Source organism: Bubalus kerabau, chromosome 4, assembly GCF_029407905.1.
Source record: "Bubalus kerabau isolate K-KA32 ecotype Philippines breed swamp buffalo chromosome 4, PCC_UOA_SB_1v2, whole genome shotgun sequence".
Classification (NCBI taxonomy): Eukaryota; Metazoa; Chordata; class Mammalia; order Artiodactyla; family Bovidae; genus Bubalus; species Bubalus kerabau.
Genome location: NC_073627.1, coordinates 98,575,310 through 98,581,517, shown reverse-complemented (window position 1 = coordinate 98,581,517; position 6,208 = coordinate 98,575,310). Strand labels below are relative to the sequence as shown.

The following is a 6,208-nucleotide window of genomic DNA, read 5'->3' as shown; positions in this document are numbered from 1 at the left end:
CTGTCATCCCTGCTTAAAGAATGACCCAAATGTAACTCAGTAAATTTATTCAAGTGGTATTTTCAGCAGTTTTGTCCTATATGGTATATTTAGATAAATTTTTAAAGATTTCCACAAGTTTTCCATTTGTACCATTCTTCCAAGTGATCAGAGTTACTTGATTTCAGTTTAATTCAATTATATCCCTTCCACCTTGGAAAAGGAAGTGATTTGTTCTCACAAAAATTGACAACTCATCCAACTATAAATGTTTGCCAGTAGCAGTGGCAAGTCTTATAGAAAATTATATTTACTGCCATAGACAGTAACATGATATAGTTCTTTTTATGTCTTTGGTGGCACTTGTAACGCCTCTTCTTTTATTTCTGAATTTATTTATTGGAGTCTTCTCTCCTGCTTCTCTCTCAAATACTTTATTATTTTGTTTGTCATCTTTGTGCAGGGCTCATGTTAATCTTCTGTGTATCATTCTGATTTTACTATATGTGCTGATGAAGTTAATATTTCTCTTTTTCTTGGTTAGTCTAGCTAAAAAGGCTTGTTATTTTTTATTTTCTCAAAAGATTAGCTCTTAGTTTCATTGATCCTTACAATTGTCTTTCTAGCTCTGTTTAAATTTTTATGCTCTAATCCTTTTACTGCTTTCCTTTCACTAACTTTAGAGTAGCTTGTTATTTTTGTTCTCTGTTTTCCTTCCTGGAGATGTAAATTAGACTGTATATTTGATTTTTTCTTAATAAAGGCATTTATCACTATAAACTTCCTTCTTAAGACTACTTTTAATACATCCCTTACATTTTAGTATGTTTGTTTTCGTTTTAACTTGTCTTGAGATATTTCCTAATTTCTCTTTTGATTTCTTCTTCAAGCCAATTGTTGTTCAAGATTGACTTGTTTAATTTCTATATATTCATGAATTTACCAGTTTTATGTATGTCAGTTAGGTCCATTGGTCAATGGTGCTTTTCAAGTCTGCTGTTTATTATTTATTTTTTGGTCTGGATATTATATTCATAATTGAAAGATAATAAAAGTAATCAAATATAATAATAAAGATAATAAACAACAATAAAACTCCTACTATTATTGTATTGGTATCTCTTTTTCCTTTTGGTTTTGCCAAATTGTTTGTACATTTAGATGCCATGATGTTGGGGGAATTATACATACATATTTATAATCGTTGTGCCTTTCCAGTGAATTGATCCTTTTGTTGTTGTTGTTGTTATAGTCACTAAGTCATGTCTGATTCTTTGTTACCCCTATGGACCATAGCCTGCAAGGCTCCTCTTTTCATGGGATTTCCCACTCAAGAATACTGGAATGGGTTAGGATCTTCCTGACCCAGGGATCAAACCTGTGTTTCCTGCATCTCCTGCATTGGTAGGTAAGTTCTTTACCACTGAGCCACCAAGGTCATTATATAAGGTCCTTCTGTATCTCTGTGACAGTGTTTGACTTAAAGTTAAGTTTAGTTTGATATAAGTAATAACAGTCCAGTTCTCTTTTGGTTCCTATTTGCATGGATTATTTTTTCTATCTCTTCAATTTCAGTTCATATGTATTCTTATAACTAAAGAGTCCCTTCTGTAAACAGCATATAGTTGGCTCTTGAGATTTTTGTTTTGTTTTGCTTAAAAAAATTCTTTCAGATAGTCTGTGTCTTTGCATAGGGGAGTTTTATTCATTAATATTTAAAGTAATTGTTGATAGAGAATGCCTTGCTAGTTCCATTTTATTTTTTTCTGTCTTCCTTATAGTATTTGTCCCTTTTTCTCTCTGGCTGTTTTTGTGTTTCATTGATTTTTTCTGCATTGGTATACTTTGATTCTTTCCATTTTTCTTTCATGCATATTCTATTGGCATTTTCTTTCTCATTATAATGGGACCTACGTAAAACAGTCTATGGTTATAACAGTGTTTTAAGCTGATAACCTGATGACATATGGTATATAACCTTTGCTCCACTTGCTTTTTGTCTTTGTTGGTCATTATATTATAATGTGTCTTGATATAAATTCCTCTTATTGGTAACCTTCGGGCTCCTAGATTTAGAGATTCATTTTTCCTTTCCAAGATTTGGGAAATTTTGGACCACTATTTCTTTGAATAACATTTTACTACATCTTTGTCTTTTGACCCTCTTATGGCATTCCATAAGTCTCTTTAGCATTTTTCATTCTTTTATTGTTTTTCTTATTGTTGTTAGCTCCTCTTATTGGATAATTTCCAATGTCTTTTCTCTGAGTTTACTGATCCTTTTTTATGCTTGATATAGTCTTCTGAGAAGCCCTTCTAGTGAATTTTCTAGTTCACTTATTGTGTCCTTCAATTCTATGACATCTGCTAGGTACTTTTTAATATTTTCTATCTCTGCTAATATTCTCAGTTTGTTCATGTGTTGTTCTTCAGACCTCACTGAATATGTTTATGATGGTTATTTTAAGTTTTATTTCAAGTAGCTTATATATCTCCATTTCATGAGGGTCAGTTTCTAGAAATTCATTGTGTTCCTTTGCTTGGAACATATTTTTATCATTTTTTCATTGTCTTTGATTCCCTATATTGGACAATACAGTTGCTTTTCTCATTCTTCTTGTACCGGTCTTGCACAAGTTAAGACCCAAACTAGTTGTCCCAGTCAGAGATTCTGAGCAGCCTTTCAAAACTTCATGCCAGTTCAAACTGTCATATTGTTCTCAGTGGCCCCCCAGGCATCTAGTGCTAGGTTTCATCAGTGCTCTAAGACATGACAGAATCCAATAACTGAGAAAACTACCAGAAAAATCAGAGTATTGGACACACAATGTTGTTTCTTCTCTTGGAGAATCTGGGGACTGGGTTTCATTTTGCCTGAGCTGGGATGTGTCATGTGGTATGTGTTAGTTTGACAGTTTAGGCAACAGTTTTTGTCCTCAATGGTCCCTAAGATCTAGAGTATCCCTGGTCTCATCAGAGATAAAAAACAGGTGAGACAGAAGTAAGTGCCTCAGGAAGCCCACAGAATCATCATAATGTTGAATCTATGGTCTAGTGCTTTCCTTCCATCCTGAGGAAGAAATTGGGAACTGGAAGTATCTTTTAAATAACATGGTGCTGTGCCCTGTTAGGACTAATGATGAAATATCACTGCCAACTTTGATGTGGCTCAGTCTGTGCTCACCCAGCATTCATAAACCTTTCAGTCAGTTTCTGGATTTCTCCCAAGGGAAACTGTTCTGTGGATCATCACTGAATATGTGTGCCCATGAGGGGAAGATATTGTCAGGACTTCCTATTTACCATCTTGCTGATGTCCCAAAATATATTTTATGTCATAAATATTTTAAAGATCCAAGTAGCATATAGACACACACAAATCAATATTATTAAAATAATTCAAGAAGTGTTTAATAGACTATTTTATTTACAAAGTACAAGTGAGTGAAAGTGTGAGGAATAGTGTTAAGTCACAGAGTTAATAAGAAGGAGCTGTAGCTCCCTGTAGAGCAGAAGGAATGAAGGGAAGACATGGATATCAGAACCTGGAAAAAGAGCAAAGTGGAGAGGATAGAGAGTATAATAGGCTAAATAATGTCCTCCTGCCAAAAGATCCACCTTCTAAACACTGGAACCTCTGAATGTTGCCCTGTATGAGGAAAACAAACAAACAAACTTTACATATGCAATTAACTTAAACATCTTGAAATAGGAAGAATATCAAGGATGATAAAGTGGGACCTTAAACATTATTACATATATTATTATAAGAGGGAGGAAAAGGGAGATTTGCAACAAAATAAGGTAAAGTGATATGATTACAAAAGCATCAGAATTATACAATGACAAGCCAAAGAATGATGGCAGTCATCAACATCTGGAAGAGGTTAAAAATGGATTCACACATAGAGCTTCTGGAGGACACGTGGCTCTGGCAACCCCGTGATTTTGGCCAAGAGATACTGATTTTAGACTTAAGACTTTTAAAACTATGAGGGAATACATTTCTGTATTTTTTAAATCCCAAATTTATGGTAATTTATGTCATCTGCAAGAAACTAACAGTGTAAAGGGAAGAGAAAATAGAGGATAAAAAGTATAAAGCTGGAAACAGAGTGGAAACATAATTGACTTTGGAACCAGAAAGATTTTATTTGAATTTCAGATTCCAAACATAACATTTCTGTAACCTAGTTGTTAGCAAGATAGTGGTAGTTTTCAGTTTAGCAGTATTTCTTACAGCCTATGGGATTTGCCATGTATATTGTTTAAAGATATTTCTGGCACTTTTGTTAAATAGTGGCCTCTATCATGCAAGACACTTAATAGAAGGCAAAGTAGAAGATATTGGCATAACAACTATGGAAAGGATAATTGAAATTATGCCATATGACGAATTGAAAGAACTGGCACCATATGTTACTAGAAGCAGTGAGTAGAAGCAACAAAACCATAGTAGAAACAATATATCCAAAGTGATAATGACAGATAAGGGGGAATATTCTACAAAAGTGTGCCAGGCATTCAGGAATATGTGTCCAGAATATCAAAACTGACAGAAACAAGTCCACTTGAATGTTCAAACATAGGGGTTTAAAAGATTTTTAAAATTCCTTAATGTAGGTAAGAATTAGTTCCTGATCTTATTGTAAGACTGTGGTTTAAAAGTGTGTGAGTCTACAGGGCAAGAAACTGGAGGTAAAATGCTGTGCAGCTTTGGTGGCTTTATCAGTCTGGAGAGTAAGTGTTATGAGAAAGCACTACTCCATATATATACCTATTTCATATTCTCCTTTACACCATAGTGAAGTGAAAGTCGCTCAGTTGTGTCCAACTCTTTACAACCCCATGGACTGTATAGTCCATGGAATTCTCCAGGCCAGAATACTGGAGTGGGTAGCCTTTCCCTTCTCCAGGGATTGTCCCAATTTAGGGATTGATCGAACCCAGGTCTCCCACATTGCAGGTGGATTTTTTACCAGCTGAACCACAAGGAAAGCCCCCTTGACACCATAAGTATTCTTTATTTGAGGGAATAGATTCAATAGACTGAGTGCCTGAAGAACTATGGATGGAGGTTCTTAACATTTTATAGGAGGCAGTTATCAAAACCATCTGCAAGAAAAGGAAATGCAAAAAAGCAAAATGGTTGGCTGAGGAGGCCTTACAAATAGCTGAGAAAAGAAGGGAAGTAAAAGTCAAAGGAGAAAAGGAAAGATCCCCATTTGAATACAGAGTTCCAAAGAATAGCAACGACAAATAAGAGAGCCTTCCTAAGTGAACAATGCAAAGAAATAGAAGAAAACAATAGGATGGGCAAGACTAGAGATCTTCTCAAGAAAATTATAGATACCAAGGGAAACTTTCAAGCAAAAATGGGCGTAATAAAAAACAAAAATGGCACGGACCCAAAGAAGCAGATGCTATTAAGAAGAGGTGGTAAGAATACACAGAAGAACTATACAAATAAGATCTTAATGACCCAGATAACATTGATGGTGTGATCACTCACCTAGAGGCAGACATGCTGGAGTGTGATGTCAAGTGGCCTTAAGAACAGATGCAGAGAAAACCTTTGACAAAATTCAACATCCATTTATGATAAAAACTCTCCAGAAAGCAGGAATAGAAGGAACATACCTCAACATAATAAAAGCTATATACGACAAACCTACAGCAAACATTATCCTCAGTGGTGAAAAATTGAAAGCATTTCCTCTAAAGTCAGGAACAAGACAAGGGTGCCCACTTTCACCATTAATATTCAACATAGTTTTGGGAGTTTTGGCCAAAGCAATCAGAGCAGAAAAATAAATAAAAAGAATCCAAATTGGAAAAGAAGAAGTAAAACTCTCACTGTTTGCAGATGACATGATCCTCTAAATAGAAAACCCTAAAGACTCCACCAGAAAATTACTAGAACTAATCAATGAATATAGTAAAGTTGCAGGATATAAAATCAACACACAGAAATCCCTTGCATTCCTATACACTAATAATGAGAAAATAGAAAGAGAAATTAAGGAAACAATTTCATTCATCATTGTAATGAAAAGAATAAAATAATTAGAAATATATCTACCTAAAGAAACTAAAGACCTATAGTTTTCTATGTTTTATAGAAAACTATAAAACACTGGTGAAACAAATCAAAGAGGACACTAATAGATGGAGAAATATACCATGTTCATGGATTGGAAGTATCAATATTCGTGAAAATGAGTACACT

At 34.5% G+C, this 6,208-nt stretch overlaps 1 pseudogene; it reads right to left on the bottom strand.

Annotated features, from left to right (window-relative positions):
• Positions 1–406: 406 nt before the first annotated feature.
• On the bottom strand, positions 407–504 carry LOC129651901 (uncharacterized; annotated as a pseudogene).
• Positions 505–6,208: the final 5,704 nt, after the last annotated feature.